Genomic DNA, 19,326 nt, shown 5'->3' on the forward strand with positions numbered 1-19,326 from the left:
GCGTGTACCATTTAAATTAGGCGCGTTCCCGCGCCGAACGTACTGCGCATGCTCCGTTTTGAAATTTCCCGCCGTGCTTTGCGCGAAATGACGTCGCACCGATGTAATTTTTTGAACAGCGACGTGCTTTACGTCCTTTCCTATTCACGGACGACTTACGCAAAAAAAAAAAAATTTAAATTCGACGCGGGAACGACGTCCATACTTTAACATGGCTAGTCTAAAAATAAGCCATGAAATAGAAGCCGTAACTTTACGCCGGGAAAAGCCGACTAGCGACGACGTAAGAGAATGCGACGACCGCGCGTAACTCCGTGGATCGCCGTAAACAGCTAATTAGCGTACCCGACACGGAAAACGACGCAAACTCCACCCAGCGGGCGCCGAAGTATTACACCTACGATCCGAAGGCGTACGAAGCCGTACGCCTGTCGGATCGAAGCCAGAAGCCGTCGTATCTTGGTTTGAGGATTCAAACTAAAGATACGACGCGGCAAATTTGAAAATACGCCGGCGTATCAGTAGATACGCCGGCGTATTTCAGCTGTGAATCTGGCCCACAGTTTTTAACTTGTAAACACCAAATGTCAGAAAGAGGCTCGGGGCTTACGTGGTTAAAAGTTAAATTGTAAAAATAATATAAAATAAAAAACTCACACTGTCCACTCCCCCCAAGAAAAGGAAGCATTGTAAAAAAACAATAAAAATATAAATTGTAAAAAGATAATGAAGAAAATAATTAAGAAAATAAATTGTAAAAAAAAAAAAAAATACTGACACAGTCCACACCTCATCAGTGCCCATCAGTGCTGCATATTAATCACATGACATTAAAAAAAAAAAGTATTGTTATACTTACCTGGCAGGGGGGACCCCATGATCACAAAGGTGGTTCTCCCAGGGCGAGGCTCGGCCATTGCACTCTGACCCCTGTGCTGTGCTGACCCCTGTGATTTCTCTAAATGCAGGAAACTCGACTGCATAATTTGTGGTAGTGGGGGGACTGCGTTCGCGCTTCCCCCTGATTTAAAAAATAAATGAAAAAAAGCATTGTTAATTGGTATCAGCGAGTACTTGAAAAAAAGTATTGGTACTTGTACTCCGTCTTAAAAAAGTGGTATCGGTGCAACCCTAGTTGTCACCTAATTAAAGGAAGAGGCAACTACTGCAAGATCCGCGCAGTTACTTAGGTGCTAATGCTACCACAGTATTAGGAGCCTGTGGTTGGGTTTGCCATCCATTTACAGGAAGAGGCAGGTACTGGCAGGTTCAAAAGTTATTGGAGTGACAACCCTACCACAGCATTAGGAGCCCGTGGTTGGGGTTGTCACCCGTTTTAAGGAAGAGACATCTACTGGCAGGTTTAAGGCCTCATTTCCATGGACGTTTAGCTGTAAAGCTAGGTAGGACTCCTGGAAAAATCAGCGTTAAGAACTCGATTTTTACTGCATTTTGCATTAGCGTTTTTGCGCGTTTTTTAGCGCTAGCGTTAGACAGCGTTTTTTGAAGAAAAACACATCTCTAGGCTATATACACTCCCAAATTTCAGTGAAACATCATAAGACCCTCCCTAAGCTCAAAAAAATGTATAATTTAACCATTTCTGCCATTTTGTGAGACCAGAGTAAGTAGCAGCTGAGAGAGCAGCAGTGTACTTGTATTTAGCGTGTCACTTGCCACATCACCTGCCACAAGCTGTGGATTGTCCACTTGCCACGTCATCTGCCACGTCACCTGGCCACAAGTTGTGGATTGTCCACTGGCCACATCACCTGCCACAAGTTGTGGATTGTCCACTGGCCACGTCCCTGCCACGTCAACTGGCCAACTGGCCACATCACCTGTCACAAGTTGTGGATTGTCCACTTGCCACGTCACCTGGCCACAAGTTGTGGATTGTCCACTGGCCACATCACCTGCCACGTCACCTGTCACAAGTTGTGGATTGTCCACTGGCAACGGCACCTGCCACGTCAACTGGCCACGTCACCTGCCACAAGCTGCGGATTGTCCACTTGCCGCGTCACCTGCCACGTCAACTGGCCACGTCACCTGCCACGTCAACTGGCCACGTCACCTGCCACAAGTTGTGGATTGTCCACTGGCCATGTCACCTGGCCACGTCACCTGCCACAAGTTGTGGATTATCCACATGCCTTCACCTTCCTAATATGACCTCCATGAAGAGCATGTGCCACATCCCACAGTTCAGGATGTGCTTGAACAGCAGTGATTAGAGAAATTTGGGATCCAGAACTTGCCATTGCCATCTTAGTTAGTTCTCTCTTCTCTGTGCTATACCCACAACCACATGACATTTACAAGAAGAGGCAGGTACTGGCAGGTTCAACAGTTACTGGAGTGACAACGCTACCACAGCATTAGGAGCCCGTGGTTGGGGTTGTCACCCGTTTAAAGGAAGAGACAGCTACTGGCTGGTTCAACAGTTACTTAGCTGACAATGCTACCACAGTTCTAGGAGCCGTTGGTTGGGTAGTCATCCATTTACAAGAAGAGGCGGATACTGGCAAGTTCATCATTTACTTATTAACAGATACAAATAACTAAAAAATATTACTGGTGTATTCAGCAGCCAAAAAGGGACACATAACATTCATTTACTGGTTTGGGATTACATACCCTTTAAATAGCATGATGCAATCCCTGCAGATTTTGTTTCCATCTGCGGCACTTAGGGGGTTAACGGAGCTGTTGGGGAGGTGGGGGGTGGGGTGAAGGTTACAGGGTGGGAGCTGGGGGTAGTTTGGAGTCTGGAGGGATCATTGTGGATTCCTGGGGCTGTGGGAGGGCTAGGCTGGAACTGTAATTTTCCAGAGCACTGGGAGAGAAGGCTGACGGGAGGGAGGGAGGGGAGCGTATGGGAGTGTAATGATCAGTTACAGATATATACCGACCCACCTTTACCCTGCACCGTACACGCATGAAGCAGGTGAAGGTTTTTTGCTGGGTGATACACCGGCATCAATAAACTCCTGGGATTCAAAGACGGCTTGGTCCACATACATTTTTCAGGGACATGCAGGGCCAAGACTTTCAAGTGTATTTAAAGTCAAAACCCATCTTTTTATTTAGTTTTGGACGAAGTAGAGAGGGGGGTTTAAACCCCTGTCAGGTTCTTATTACTGCCTGTGAGCAGTGTCGGCTGGGGCGCAAACAGACTGAAAAAAAAACCCATAAATTGCAGCTACTGTGCCATCAAACGCAGCTACTGTGCCATCAAACGCAGCTACTGTGCCATCAAACGCAGCTACTGTGCCATCAAACGCAGCGACTGTGCCTTCAAACGCAGCTACTGTGCCGATCAAACGCAGCTACTGTGCCATAAATTGCAGCTACTGTGCCATCAAACGCAGCTACTGTGCCGATCAAACGCAGCCACCGTGCCATCAAACGCAGCTACCGTGCCATCAAACGCAGCCACCGTGCCATCAAACGCAGCTACTGTACCATCAAACGCAGCTACTGCGCCATCAATTGCAGCTACCGTGCCATCAAACGCAGCTACTGTGCCTTCAAACGCAGCTACTATGCCCATCGAACGCAGCTACTGTGCCATCAAACGCAGCTACTATGCCCATCAAACGCAGCCACTGTGCCCATTAAACGCAGCCATTGTGCCCATCAAACGCAGCCATTGTGCCCATCAAACGCAGCCATTGTGCCCATCAAACGCAGCTACTGTGTTATCATTCGCAGCCACTGTGCCCATTAAACGCAGCCACTGTGCCCATCAAACGCAGCTACTGTGTTATCAATCGCAGCCACTGTGCCCATCAAACGCAGCTACTGTGCCCATCAAACGCAGCCACTGTGCCCATCAAACGTAGCTACTGAGCCCATCAAACTTAAACCCCCTTCCTGCCCATGTTACATGGACTGTAGTGCATTTCTGGAAAACGCACACAAAAAAACGCATAGGTGTGAACTTACACACAATACACTCTATCATGCATTGGGGGCACCTCTTTTTACAACACTGCCTGGCAAATGATTTGATGCTTTAAAGATGGGCTTTTAGTTGTGTGGCCTGTGCCTGCGTTTGCCTCTTTTATGCCGCATTTAAAAATGGCAAGTGCTTACTGGGCACTTAAAGTGGTTGTAAACCCACTTTTGTAAGTTACACCTACAGGTAAGCCTTGATTAAGGCTTACCAGTAGGTGTTAGCAATATCTGCACCTAAACCTACACGGTTTAGGAGATATTCGCCGAATGACAGGCGCCGTAGACAACGGCGCGCTGGCGCGCTGAGAATAGCCAGTGATCTGACGATATGGTTCCGGCTAACGAGATGGTTCCTGTAAGGACGGAAATCTCTGAACTTCGGCCGGCATCCAGGGCGACGTGGAATTTGAGGAAAGTGGCCAGTCGGCCTCACGTCCTCGCTTCGCTCGGACGGCTCGCTCCGCTCGCTCCGCCTCCTGGCTCTTTTTTTTGCATCCTCCAATCCACGGGGATGTTAAGGAATGAGCCTGGATGCCGGTGACTTGTCGTTAAGGTTCCCCTATCGAGATGGTTCCTGTAAGGACTCCGCAGGCGCAATCCTTGCCGACGGAAATCTCCGAACCTCGGCCGGCATCCAGGCTCATTCCTTAACATCCCCGTGGATTGGAGGATGTTAAAAAAAGAGCCAGGAGGCCGAGCGAGCGGTCCGAGCGAAGCGAGGACGTGAGGCCAACTGACCACTTTCCTCAAATTCCACGTCGCAATGGATGCCGGCCGAGGTTCGGAGATTTCCGTCGACAAGGATTGCGCCTGCGCAGTCCTTACAGAAACCATCTCGTTAGCTGGAACCATATCGTCAGATCACCGGCCGAGGTTCGGAGATTTCCGTCGGCAAGGATGGCGCCTGCGCAGTCCTTACAGGAACCATCTCGATAGGGGAACCTTAACGACAAGTCACCGGTCTAAAATCAGCAATGCCGAATTTGACGGCTCCCGTGCGCATGTGTACGGAGTGACGTCATCGCCGCCCCGGCCAATCACAGCGCCGGAAGCGGCGATACCCGGAAGTTACCTCCGGGAGCGAAGGATGCGCCCGGAAGACAGATTCGTGGGCTTCGATCTAAGGTAAGTAATGCATAATGAGCTAGTATGCTAGTCATACTAGCTTATTATGGCTTTGTCTTGCCGTTTTTTTATTTAAAAAAATTTCCCGGGTTTACTTCCACTTTAAGGCCCCTTTCACACGGACGGATAGAATGGTGCTTTTAGCTGCGGATTTTCTATTTTTCTACCGCAGCTAAAAGCACACAATGTTTTACTATGGCCCCATTCACACACAGCGTTTGCGTGCGATTACGTTACATGCGGTTTGGTGCAAATAGAAAAAATAGAATTGAATGCGTCCAGGTGCGATGTAGCGCAGCTATATGCACATAACCGCAGGTAATCGCAGTCTTTTTTGTCAACTGCGGATAGCAGCGTTTTAGAATTCAAGGGACACAAACAAAAACAAAAAAATGAATACCGCAGCTAAACGCGGCCGCAGTTAAACGCACGTAAACGCATGTAATCGCAATGTGCAAATGCAGCTAATCGCAGTGCCTGGAGCCTTGAATTTCAGAAAACATTTGTAGTGCTTTTAACTGCGGCAAAACAGCCGTCCGTCTGAAAGGGGCCTAATCCCCCTTCCCACCCAGGACAATTTTCAGCTTTCAGAGCTGTCACTCTTTGAATGACAAACGCAGTGCCGTATCGCAAAAAAAAGGCCTCATTACGAAGGGGGACAGGGTAAATCATCCGGAGTGGTTAATATCTTAAGATAACAATATCAGTAAAATAGACCTACGGGGTCCAGCGCTATCTTTTTCACCACTTTCCTGAACGACATTATTATCGTGTCACCACCAGGCAAAGGCACATCGGACCTAATTCACAAAGCTAACACACCAACATAAGGATCCTAATTTTTTTTTTTTTTAAAGCGACAGTTCTTTTCAGCCAATGAGGTTTGAGAATTATAGTCACATATCCCTTATTATAAAGCTTTGTGAATTTAAGCCTCGGTCTATATTTTTTTTTCTCGCAGGCTCCCTATAAATAATACAGGTGAGCGGATGACTTGTCTATACCCACCTGTACACACACGCCGTTTGATCCGGGTGCACAGGTGCTACTTTGGAAGGAGTAGTAATTGTATATGCCGCATGCGTGGGGGGGGGGGGGGGATGGGATTTTAAGGGGAGGAGGTGCGGGGGGTTGAGGTTGGTGTGTCTGTATGAAACCAGCTTACGACCTTAGACAAGCTTAGCCAGGTTTTGTGTGCCATATGCTGCAGCCTGTTAAAGGTTGGGATGTGGCAGGAGAAGGGGTTAATGGAGGGACCGCACACGCTGAGTGAAAGAGGAAGCTTGGAGCGAATATCATCTGTTCACTGTACACCGCCATCCTCTCTCTCTCTCTCAGTGCTATAGGTCTCCTCTTGAGCGCGGCCAAGAACTCCAAGGCGCGCTCGCCGACGCTGCACCCTCCCACCTCTACCGCGGCCAAGGCCGAACGGATAAACAGTTATTTTTGGGTTGGCTTGTACAAAGAGGAAAAGACCACCCTTTACCATTTAACCTGCGCCACATGGCGGCGGGCCAGTCTCGCCTCTGCGTTTTTCCTTTTTTTTTTTTTTTTTTCGCCCCCGATCCCAATTTTTTTTTCCCCTGGCCAGCAAAAAAAACTGCAAAAAAAATTGTTGCAGAGAGCTTGTCGCTTCCTATAAACCCCCCCACTCTTCTATTTTTTTCCTGCCCCTCACCCCAGCCTGCCAGCTTCCTCCACTGTCCCCAGGATGTAAAGCAAAGAAGAGGGGGAGGGGGGGGTACTTCCTCACTGCCAAAATTAAAAAGGTGGTTTCTGGCCCGTGAGGCCGGATGAGTAGAACCCTCCCTATTTCCCCGAATTCTCATATGCAGAGGGGAACTCTTGATAGTGACTCCCACATCCCCCAGCCTGTCACATGTTGTTTGTGTGCAGGGGGGGGGGGGGTGGAAGGGTGGGGGTTATCTTTCTGCAAAATGCAATTTTTAAATGCGGCGTAAAAAAAAAAAAAAAAAAGGGAAACGTAGGCACAGGCAACGCAACTAAAAGGCAGTCTTTAAAGCAAATAATTCGCCAGGCGGCGTTGTAAAAATAGGTGCCCGCAATGCGTAATAGGGTGTATTGAACGTAGGTTCACACCGATGCATTTTGCAGTGCGTTTTGCAGTTTTCAGAAACGTGCACTACAGTCCATTAAACGTTGTTTTTCTATTGCACACATTCGCATCTGTGCGTTTTCCAGCTGCTGCGTTTTTGGAAAGGGTCAGGGACTTTTTTTCCTGCAGCGATTGCGTTAAGTGTGACTAATAGACTAATAGAACCGCACCAAAAAATGCAAGTGTTGTGTTTTTGATGTGTTTTTACATACGGGAAAAAAAGTGTAAAAATAAATAAATAAAAACACAACACAAGTTTTTGACAATTACTTTATTATTCCTTTATTTTTTGAGTGACGGGCGTCTTACTTCAGGCGACCAGGGGGGTACAGGCAGTACATCTGTAAGGGGCCCGGAGGTCCCCAGGGGCCCGGATGGCAACCCTCCCTTTTTTTTTTTGTAAGGGGCCCAGAGGTCTCCATGGCCCCGGATGGCAACCCTCAAGGGCAACCCCCCTAATTCGTGGCACCCCCCGCTTCTCAATTCACGCCCCCCCCCGTTCTCAATTTTCTCAATTCACGGCAGCCCCCCGCTTCTTAATTTGAGGCGGCAGCACCGCCCCCCCCCCCCCGATTCTCTGCTTCAGGGGGCCTGAAGCTGAAGCTGTGTAAGGGGCCCCATAATTCCTGATGGCGGCCCTGCAGGCGACAGAATGCTCGTATGTGAACAGGGGCCATTGGAATGAATGGGATTTGGCTTGTTGAGCATTTTAGAGCTCAGGTGTCAACGGGGCCCTAAAAACCGGCTATTCGCAGTTTGTTAAAGAGAAGAAAAAAAAACGCAAAGAGCATGAAAACTGCATGAAAAAACGCGCCAGAAAAGCGCATCAACCGCAGCTGCATAGATGTGAACCTAAGGTGAAGGCTACTGCAATTCTCACCTTCACTCTGACCATAAAGACTCACTTTTGGTTGATCCAGCACTGGTCCTTTTATTTTTATTATTAATTATTATTTATTTTTTATTATTATATTATTTATGTCTCATTCCATGAACATAACACAGAACATACAGCAAAGGAGTACACAGATACACACAATAAAGAAGGCATCAGTAAAAAAATGGCGCCTCTGTAGGTTGAAGCGGTATTACACCCAAAACCAAAAATGTATTATTTCGCAGCTTACCAATCATTTGATGTGGTGGCTGTATTCTTTGGCTTTTTTTCCTCTGTTTCCCCTGCTGATCTGACCAGTAATACACCTCCTGTATTAAAGCGGCAGTAAACTTTAATAAAAAAAAGAAAAAAAAAAACTTTTACCCTGCAAGGCAATGTTATGATGTGCTAGTATGGTATGTATTGCATACTAGCACATTATGTGAAGCCTACTTTGAAACAAAGCCCTCCAGCGACGCGCTGTCACCGCTGACAGGGCTTCCATCTTCTCCCGGTCTCCCTTCCGGGTTCACTGGCTCTGGTCCTTTGAGCCCCAATGACGTCACTCCCGCTGTATACGGCACCATGGGTTACAGGAAAGAAATTTACACAATTCACCCATCAACAACATCAGTGTTGACAGGGGGAATTCCTCCCACAGAGCCATTGTGTTCTCCCAACAGGGGGCGGGGGAAGCCATCCCCACTGGTAGAAGTCAGTGATTATTGCCAGCAGCTATACCAGCCGTTAGTGATAATAGTATGTAGTATCTGGCAGGCTGGTTGTACCCAAGTTGATTGATCGATCGATGCGATGTGGTGCATTCAGCCTGCCCATACATGGTTTGGATCTTGCACAGTTCCTGCATAAAGATCCATATGTAGTGTCCCATCCCCCCCACCCGGAGAAGCCGATGTATTTAACTAGTTCCTTCCCGAACAGTGCAGAGGCTAAAATGTAACACAAGCAACAGTCCATTCACTCCGGCTCCATTAAACAATCTAGGGCCTTAAGGGTTTACAATAGGGTTGTCCCGATACCGATACTAGTATCGGGACCGATTCCGAGTATTTGCGGGAGTACTCGTACTCCCGCAAATACCCCCGATACCGAAATAGAATACTTCCCCCCCCCGCCGCCGTTATGCCGCATCCCGCCGCATCCCCGCTTGGTTAATACGGGCGGGGAACATTACAGCTTTCATTTGAGTAGCTGTAGTGTTTCCCGCCGCGCCGCGTATAGACACTCCCCCTTGCTCGGGTGAACTGTCCAATCCCGAGCAAGGGGGAGTGTCTATACGCAGCGCGGCGCGAAAGACTACAGCTATTCAAATGAAAGCTGTAATGTTCCCCGCCCGTATTAACCAAGCGGCGGCACGGCGCGGCAGCATGTACGGTAAGGGGGACATGGCTGCATATATGGGGGGGACATGGCTGCATATGGGGGGGACATGGCTGCATATGGGGGGGACATGGCTGCATATGGGGGGGACATGACTGCATATGGGGGGACATGGCTGGATATGGGGGGGACATGGCTGGATATGGGGGGGACATGGCTGCATATGGGGGGACATGGCTGCATATGGGGGGACATGGCTGGATATGGGGGGGACATGGCTGCATATGGGGGGACATGGCTGCAAATGGGGGGGACATGGCTGCATATGGGGGGGACATGGCTGCATATGGGGGGACATGGCTGGATATGGTGGGGACATGGCTGGATATGGAGGGACATGGCTGGATATGGGGGGACATGGCTGCATATATTGGGGGACATGGCTGCATATGTGGGGGGAACTGGGTGCATATGTGGGGGGACATGGCTGCATTTGTGGGGGGACATGGCTGCATATATTGGGGGACATGGCTGCATCTGTGGGGGACATGGCTGCATCTGTGGGGGACATGGCTGCATTTGTGGGGGGACATGGCTGCATTTGGGGACACATTTAAAAAAAAGTATCTGTATTCGGTATTCGGTACTTGTACTCAGTCATAAAAAAGTGGTATCGGGACAACCCTAGTTTACAACCCATCTAATGCTACTGAATTGTCTAGCCTGTGGTCCTCCACTAAGTCTGCTTCTTCTAATGTTGTTTCTGCAGAAACTAACTTTAAGGTGCTAACTCGTTGGTCCCCGCTAGAATATCGAAATATGCTTCTGATTACCTTGGAGCTTGTTTTCGCGGCTGTTCAGAGTCTGGCAGTCAACTTCATATTTGGTGGGTTTGCCCAAAAACTCTGGAAATGCAGTTTTTGACTTAGCCTCCAAAATCTTTGATACACCTATATAGCCCAATCCTGCTACAGCCCTATTAACCCTGAAACCTGATGGGATCACACAGAAGGAATTTCACCTTCTTTTACAGCTCCTAACAGCTGCAAAACGTCGTGAGGGTGAAAGAGAGGCATGGAATATTCCGAAATACTTACAAATAATTAGCAGAGGACACTTATCTTGGTAAAGGTAGCTCAGTCTAGCTCTCACAGCTGGGAACCATGAGGTACCCTACAGACCAACCTATTTTCTCTTAGCTGGGGACCATGAGATAGCTCAAGAAGAGTTCAAATCTCATAGCTGAGAACCATAAGATAGCTCCAGAATAGTTAAAGTAGAAGTCCATCCTAAAACTAAAATCCCTGCATCTATAGACATCCACGATCTAACACCAACCAATCTTGCCCTGTAAAGAAAAAAATAAGTATACATACCTTTTTTGAAGCCAATTCAACCCGATCCCACGCTGAGCTGTCAGCCGCGGCAGGTACAGAGGACACATCTGACAAAAGAAGCCCCATAGCTCCAGAATAGGTAAAATCTCATAGCTGAGGACCATGAGATAGCTCCAGAATCATTAAAATCTAATAGCTAAGGACCATGAGGTAGCTCCAGAATAGTTAAAATCTAATTGCTGAGAACTATGAGATAGCTGCAGAATAGTTAAAATCTCTTAACTGAGGACCATGAGATAGCTCCAGAATAGTTAAAATCTAATAGCTGAGGACCATGAGATAGCTGGAGAATGATCAAAATTTAATAGCTAAGGACCATGAGATAGCTGCAGAATCGTTAAAATCTCATAGTTAAGGACCATGAGATAGCTCCAGAATAGTTAAAATCTCATAGTTAAGGACCATGAGATAGCTCCAGAATAGTTAAAATCTCATAGTTAAGGACCATGAGATAGCTCCAGAATAGTTAAAATCTAATAGCTGAGGACCATGAGATAGCTCCAGAATCGTTAAAATTGAATAGCTAAGGACCATGAGATAGCTGCAGAATAATTAAAATCTCTAAACTGAGGACCATGAGATAGCTCCAGAATAGTTAAAATGTTATAGTTAAGGACCATGAGATAGCTCCAGAATAGTTAAAATCTCATATTTAAGGACCATGAGATAGCTCCAGAATAGTTAAAATCTAATAGCTGAGGACCCTGAGATAGCTCCAGAATCGTTAAAATCTAATAGCTAAACGGGTCGGGTGACTTGAGTAATGATTAGCGGGTATCGTCAGGTTCAGTGGGTTTATGTTTTGCTTTTGTTTTGTTTGTTTTTTCTGTTTTACTGTTCTGTATTTTTGCTCCTCCTTTTGGAAGATATAGCGAAGGGCGAGGTGGAAGTTGTACATGGTACCCTTTTTCAGTAATAATTTCGTGGTTGTATTATGTTCCTTGTTTTTAGTGTCAATGTATTATACTTGGCCTTTTCTTTTGGATGCTTAATTGTTAATTGTCTGTGCCCTTTGGCCTCTTTATAATAAACATCTTTTTGATTTTAAAAAAAAAATGAATAGCTAAGGACCATGAGATAGCTGCAGAATAGGTAAAATCTCTTAGCTAAGGACCGTGAGATAGCTGCAGAATAGGTAAAATCTCTTAGCTGAGGACCATGAGATAGCTCCAGAATTGTTAAAATTGAATAGCTAAGGACCATGAGATAGCTGCAGAATAGGTCAAATCTCTTAGCTGAGGACCATGAGATAGCTCCAGAATCATTAAAATGTAATAGCTAAGGACCATGAGATAGCTGCAGAATAGGTAAAATCTCTTAGCTGAGGACCATGAGATAGTTTCAGAATAGGTAACATCTCTTAGCTGAGGACCATGAGATAGCTGCAGAATAGGTAAAATCTCTTAGCTGAGGACCATGAGATAGCTCCAGAATAGTTAAAATCTCTTAGCTGAGGACCATGAGATAGCTCCAGAATCATTAAAATTGAATAGCTAAGGACCATGAGATAGCTGCAGAATAGGTAAAATCTCTTAGCTGAGGACCATGAGATAGCTCCAGAATAGTTAAAATCTCTTAGCTGAGGACCATGAGATAGCTCCAGAATCATTAAAATTGAATAGCTAAGGACCATGAGATAGCTGCAGAATAGGTAACATCTCTTAGCTGAGGACCATGAGATAGCTCCAGAATCGTTAAAATTGAATAGCTAAGGACCATGAGATAGCTGCAGAATATTTAAAATCTCAGCTGAGGACCATGAGATAGCTCCAGAATAGTTAAAATTTAATAGCTAAGGACCATCAGGCAGGTCTCTCTGGTTAAGCTGTTTTAGGGAGTCAGTCAGGATCTCTACTCTCAAGTCCTAGAGCAGCTACATTCTTGAACTAAATCCCTTGATAGAGAGGTCCAGAATTCAGTCCAGACATGCTATAAGAGCAAGCAGGCCCCTGAAGCTCACAGATCCCTGGCAGGGGAAAGACAACCTTCTTGAGGCTTCAGGCTATTTACCACCTCTCAGACCACTTTCTGAGTGCACCTTGCCAGGGATAGTAAATATTCAGGCCAGTCATTTGACTGTCCCACCCTAGGCTCCACAAGCTTCTCCCATAGGCAGGGGGAAGCAATCAAACTCCTAGCCTGTGAAGCCATGAGCAGACCAAGACAAATGATTACTGCTCCTCTGATAAATTTGCTTAGCATCCTGTACTAGGAGGGTGATACAAGTAACACAACGATGAATACAGAGCCGCAAATTATTTTTTTTATTTATACATTTGATCGCAGTAAATGTATGCACTTACGCATGTATATACGGGTATATTGCAATACTGCCAATGTCAAAGAAATTTTACGTCTGTCTACGCGTATGCAAGTTTATGTGCCTTTATGTGGTCTTTACAGAACATTCTACTCAGGATCTTTCAGTCAACAAGTCTATGTGCAAAAGTGGGACTCCTTCCAAATAGTTTTTAGTTTCGGCTACAGCAGTTACATCTACTTTGTCAGGTTTTTATTCATGTCCGTCTCGGTTAGGACACAGCAATGAAAACCTGAAACTTCCTGTTTCCTTTCTCTGGGGTGCATTCTATATCTTCCTATGGAGAATCCACGAGGGAGCATGTGATAATATTACAAGCCACTAAAAGGATTCTACAAAAGATTATTCCACCTATTATCACCTGGGACAGCTCGGTTTTTACTCTCATCAGTAGACACCTCGTAAAACTCACTGTGCAGACAGCCAGAAGGAAGTGTTTTTATAAGGAATAAAAGCATATGTGATAATCTTCCCCATTATTATTATTATTCAGGATTTATATAGTGCCAACAGTTTACGCAGCCCTTTGCAACATGGGGGCAAGACAGTACAGTTACAATACAAATCAATACAGGAGGGATCAGAGGGACCTGCTCGTTAGAGCTTACAATCTGACTTATATATGCCAAATACTGGTAAATGTTGGTAATATAACATCGAAAACTCAGTCATTGACGCTATGTTCACACTGGCGATTCCTGCTGCAGCTCTAAGCAGCTAGGTGCAGCCTAGCTAGGTGCAGCCACAGTCTCCATTCACTATAATGACAGATCACTGGCAGCTGCAGGTATTCCCAGCTGTCCGCATAGCCAGCGATTACCTGCAGCCAACAGCGATCATCGCAGGTAATGCTGACAGCCGCGAATACCTGGGGCCTATAATTATAGTAGTCACCACAGGTAATTGCTGGCTGTGCAGAGAGCTGCAAATAGCTTCGGCCGACAGGAATCTCTCATTATGGTGAATGGAGCCGGCAGCCGCACCTACCCGCTCAAAGCCGCAGTAGGTACAATTCGTACTGGCCTTAATCCTTGGCCTTGAAACTCAATATGAAGGCCCTCTTACACCAGCATGTTGTGATTTGTACTACACATGCCCGTTGGGTGCAGTGGAAAGAGGTGGTGCATCACACTGTTTACGTTTGGTAAGGTTGGTGTTTCTTATAAAGAAGTAGGCACTGTATCTAAATGAAGACCTTCCCTCCAGAGCAGGGGTCCAGAGCAGGGGTCTCCAAACATTTAAAAACAAAGGGCCGGTTTATTGTCCTTCAGACTCTTGGAGGGCCGGATTTTGGCAAGCAGAAGGTGGAAATTTTCCTGGCATTAGTGGGACTTAATATATGGTATTAGGGGGAGAAATAGTGCCCCATCGTTTGTATCATAGGGAGTAATAGTGCCCCATTAGTGGTGTCAGTGAGAGAAATGATGCTCCACTGTCAGTGTCAGATGTCAGAATAGTGTCTTGTATCAGTGGGAGGGATACTGCCCTGAGGGCCGGATAAAGGCAAGTAAAGGGACGCATCCGGCCCTTGGGCCGCAGTTTGGAGACCCCTGCTCCAGAGAATGCTCACAGTGCAACTCTGCTTGTTCTTGAGCCTGAACCTCAAGGCCTGGCTAGCTTAAGATGGTCCCACTGGGTCTGAGCGAATTAAACTGCTTAGAAGTCTGCTGAACAGTTTGGTCAAGAGTATTATTATGGCAGCCCCCCAATGCTGGTGCCATGGCACATGGCGGGTGTGATACATATCAACCAATCTGTGTAGAAGGTACTGCAGCCTCAACTGAGATGAGGTCCAAGTTTTATTGAGCAGTATTCCTCTTGAGTCACAGCCTACACAAACCCTCCAGTCTTATGTGCAGTATGCAAAAGTAAGGTCCAGCCGGCAACTCGGTATCATCCAGATAAAGTAAAGTTTATTTGCTACATGGTCAGTATGGTATATAAATGTTTTGGCTGCCAGGCCTTAATTATTAGTGATAATTAAAGTAGATCGAAACCCAATATTTAAAGCCTCAATATAAATGTTATGGGCCCATTTACACTGTGCTGGTGTGACACATGTCAACCAAACTTGATTGGAGATTGGAGATTTTGAAGGGTAAATGTTTGTCGCCATCCCACGAGCTGGAGCAATTTTGAAGCGTGACATGTCGGGCATCAATTTACTCGGTGTAACATTCTCTTTCACAATATAAAAAAAAAATGGGCTAACTTTGGTGTTGTCTTATTGTCTTATTCCAAAAAAATATGGTGTTTTATTCTTTAGGGTGTTAGAAAACAAAATCTATAATGTTTGGGAGTTTTAAGTAATTTTCTAGCAAAGAAACTTGTTTTTAACTAGTAAACAACAACTCTCAAAAAGAGGCTCAGTCCTTAGCAGCCGCGCTATAGACAAAAGACGTCTACAGCGCGGCGCTCAATTGCCGGGAGGACGTCCTCCTGTTTTCTAGTTCCCTCCGCGCGGCGGATCAGGGAAAATCTGTGCCCGCCACGTGACGCGGGTTGCCGACGATGCGCGTGCCTGGCGGCCGCGATGTCCACTAGGTACCCGCGATCGGCATTTACACAGAGATCCACGTCCTGTCAGGGAGAGGAGACCGATGGTGTGTCCCTTGTACATAGGGACACCGATCGGTCACCTCCCCCAGTCAGTCCCCTCCCCCCGCAGTAAGAATCACTAACAGGGAACACATTTAACCCCTTGATCGCCCCCTAGTGTTAACCCCCTCCCTGCCAGTCACATTTATACAGTAATCAGTGCATATTTATAGCACTGTTCGCTGTATAAATGGGAATGGTCCCAAAATAGTGTCAAAAGTGTCCGATCTGTCCGCCGTAATATCGCAGTCCTGACAAAAATCGCAGATAACCATCATTACTGGTAAAAAAAAAAAAAAAAATCATAAATCTATTCCCTATTTTGTAGACGCTATAACTTTTGCGCAAACCAATCTATATACGCTTATTGCGAAAAAAAATACCAAAAATATGTAGAAGACTACGTATCGGCCAAAACTGAGAAAAAAAAGGTGATTTTTTTTAAAAGATGATCAAATACCTCCAAGAGAAAGCTCTATTTGTGGGGAGAAAAAGGACGTCAGTTTTGTTTGGGAGCCACGTCGCACGAGCATTAAAGTGGTTAAAGGGGTTGTAAGGTTTCATTTTTTTAAATAACAAACATGTTATACTTACCTCCACTGTGCAGTTAGTTTTGAACAGAGTGGCCCCGATCCTCGTCTTTTGGGGTCCCTCGGCGGCTGTCTCGGCTCCTCCCCGCAAAAGCTAACCCCCTTGATGGGAAGCGCTCTCCCAAGGGGGTTAGCTTGTGGGCGCGCTCCCGTGATACAGTTGGCGGCTACGGCCAGGGCCGGATTCCAGACAAGGCCAACAAGGCCAGGCCTCGGGGCGGCAGTGGGTGCAGTGGCGGCACTGCGGCTGAGAGGAGAGGACACTTTCACTTTCATATCAGGAGTTCCCCCCTGTCATGCGGATGGTGACAGGAGAAAAAACAGAGGGAAGAGGAGGCGAGATAGTTCTTGGCAGCAGCAACCCCCCTCCCGGTTCTCAATGTAATTTTGTCATTTTCGGCAGCAGCACCCCCCAATGCTCAATGTCATTTTTGGCAGCAAACCCCCCCCCCACTTCTCAGTGTCCTGCCGAAAAAGTCCCCCCCCGTACTGCGCAGGCGGGGGCGGCATTGAAGGACCCGGCCTTGGGGCGGCAAATGGAGTAAATCCGGGCCTGGCTACGGCCACCAACTGTATCACTCGGCCCCGCCCCCTGGCACGCCGCGTCATTGGATGTAATTGGCAGCAGCGAGAGCCAATGGCTGCGCTGCTATCAATACATCCAATCTAGCCAATCTCCATGGAGAAGAGGACACCGGACACGCGCAGGTGAACCGGCTCAGGTTAGTAAAACTGGGGGGGGGGGGGGGGGGGGCTGTCATTGCATTGCAGCCGTCATTGCAGATGTTTTTTCACCTTAATGCATAGGATGCATTAAAGAGGTGTTCCGGGAAATAAAAAAATTAAAAGCCAGCAGCTACACATATTGGCTTTAATAAATGGAGACTTACCTGTCCTGCAGTCCCTCGATGTCGGCACCGCAGCTGATGTTTCCCATCAGCTGTCGGGTGCTGCCATCGCCATTGCGGGTAAGGGAACCTGGCAATGTAACATTTCGGCTTCACGCCGGGAACCCTACTGCGCATGCGCGAGGCCCGCAAGGCAAGGAGGGAGCCCCGCGGTGACGTCACGGCCAGGGCCGGACTCCCGGAAGTGGGGAAGGACACCTGTCTTTGACAGGTATCCTGTTCCCCCTCCCCCCGAAAGGTGCCAATTGTGGCACCGGAGGGGGGGGGGGAATCCGATGAGCGAAAGTTCCACTTTAGGGTGGAGCTCCGCTTTAAGGTGAAAAAACACGAACCTTTCCAACCCCTTTAAGTGGTTAAAAAAATATAAACAGTATACGCGAAAGTGTTGAAGAAAATACTGCCAGCTGTCACTTTCCAACCCTCTTTAGCAGACGTCATCTCTTCCAACATGTATTCCAGCCACCTTCATACGTCAGAAATGCTTTTTTATAAAAAGTCAGTTTACTGATTCTTCAAATCGCCCGGCGGTTGAATTTTACAGATCTTTATTTGGTTTGTTTTTTGTCTTTTCTGCTAAATATTAATAGAAAGGGGATGCTCTCTAGAAGAGGAACTGCGAAGGACTTTGATGGTGGTATGAGATAAGTTAATAACTTACATACCTGCTAACAAAAAAAAAAAAAAAAAATTCTAGTACTCGCGCTGGAATGTACGTAGTTTACAAAAACCCTGCTCTCGCTTCTTGCAAGTCTGGTCATAGATGAGTCTCTCAAGGATAGCAAATGGTGAAAAATGCGCTCCTCTCCTGTATAGACAGAATCAACTGCTATTCTTGTACAACTTGTCCAATCAGAAGAATCCTATGAATGTTTAATGCAGAACTTCAGAAAGAACTTCTTGTATTAGTTTTAGATAATTAAATACTTATGTATTCAAAGCAGGTTTGCTCAAGGTATACTTGATGGATCCGGGAAAACATTGTATTTATAGCCCAAACTCCTCTTTTTTATTTTAGTCTTGGACAGAGAAGAGAAGGGTTTACATTTCTTGTTAGTTCTCTTTTTTTTTGCTATCTGTGTCCCCGTCGAAGAGATTCAGCCTCTCTATTTGTCCTGGTGATCAGCGTCACCAAAACAGAGAGTAAGGGGAAATCCAAAATGTTACAGTTGTCACCGGATCAAGAGAAGAGGGGAAATCCAATGAGCACACCTGTTCCAATGACAACTGTCAAAGAGATGTCCCCTATCTTTCTAGACACTTCCTGTCATGTTTCCACGACAAAAAATAAAGGGAAATCTTCCTGGTGGAGACAATGAAAGAAATTATTATATAGGATATACACTAGAGGTGCACCGAAATGGAAATTTCAGAACCAAAATAGAAAAAAATGTCAGGCCGAAACCGAAATCGAAAATTACTTTTCTTTTTTTTTAAATAATTGTATGTTAAAACACCACCCCCACCTCCTGCCACCATCACCTCCTGCCCCACAACCTCCTGCCCCAGTGCCACCATAACCTCCTGCCCCAGTGCCACCATCACCTCCTGCCCCACAACCTCCTGCCACAGTGCCACCATCACCTCCTGCCCGACAACCTCCTGCCCCAGTGCCACCATAACCTCCTGCCCCAGTGCCACCATCACCTCCTGCCCCACAACCTCCTGCCACAGTGCCACCATCACCTCCTGCCCCAGTGCCACCATAACCTCCTGCCACAGTGCCACCATCACCTCCTGCCCCACAACCTCCTGCCACAGTGCCACCATAACCTCCTGCCCCAGTGCCACCATCACCTCCTGCCCCACAACCTCCTGCCACAGTGCCACCCTAACCTCCTGCCCGACAACCTCCTGCCCCAGTGCCACCATCACCTCCTGCCCCACAACCTCCTGCCACAGTGCCACCATAACCTCCTGCCCCAATGCCACCATCACCTCCTGCCCCACAACCTCCTGCCACAGTGCCACCATCACCTCCTGCCCCACAACCTCCTGCCACAGTGCCACCATCACCTCCTGCCCCACAACCTCCTGCCCCAGTGCCACCATAACCTCCTGCCCCAGTGCCACCATCACCTCCTGCCCCACAAC

General features: G+C 47.0%; 1 pseudogene; it reads left to right on the forward strand.

Annotated features, from left to right (window-relative positions):
- The first annotated feature begins 851 nt into the window (after nt 1-851).
- Nucleotides 852-1,024, forward strand: LOC120919640 (annotated as a pseudogene).
- The last annotated feature ends 18,302 nt before the right edge of the window (nt 1,025-19,326 follow it).

The sequence above is a fragment of the Rana temporaria genome, chromosome 12 (assembly GCF_905171775.1).
Source record: "Rana temporaria chromosome 12, aRanTem1.1, whole genome shotgun sequence".
Lineage (NCBI taxonomy): Eukaryota > Metazoa > Chordata > Amphibia > Anura > Ranidae > Rana > Rana temporaria.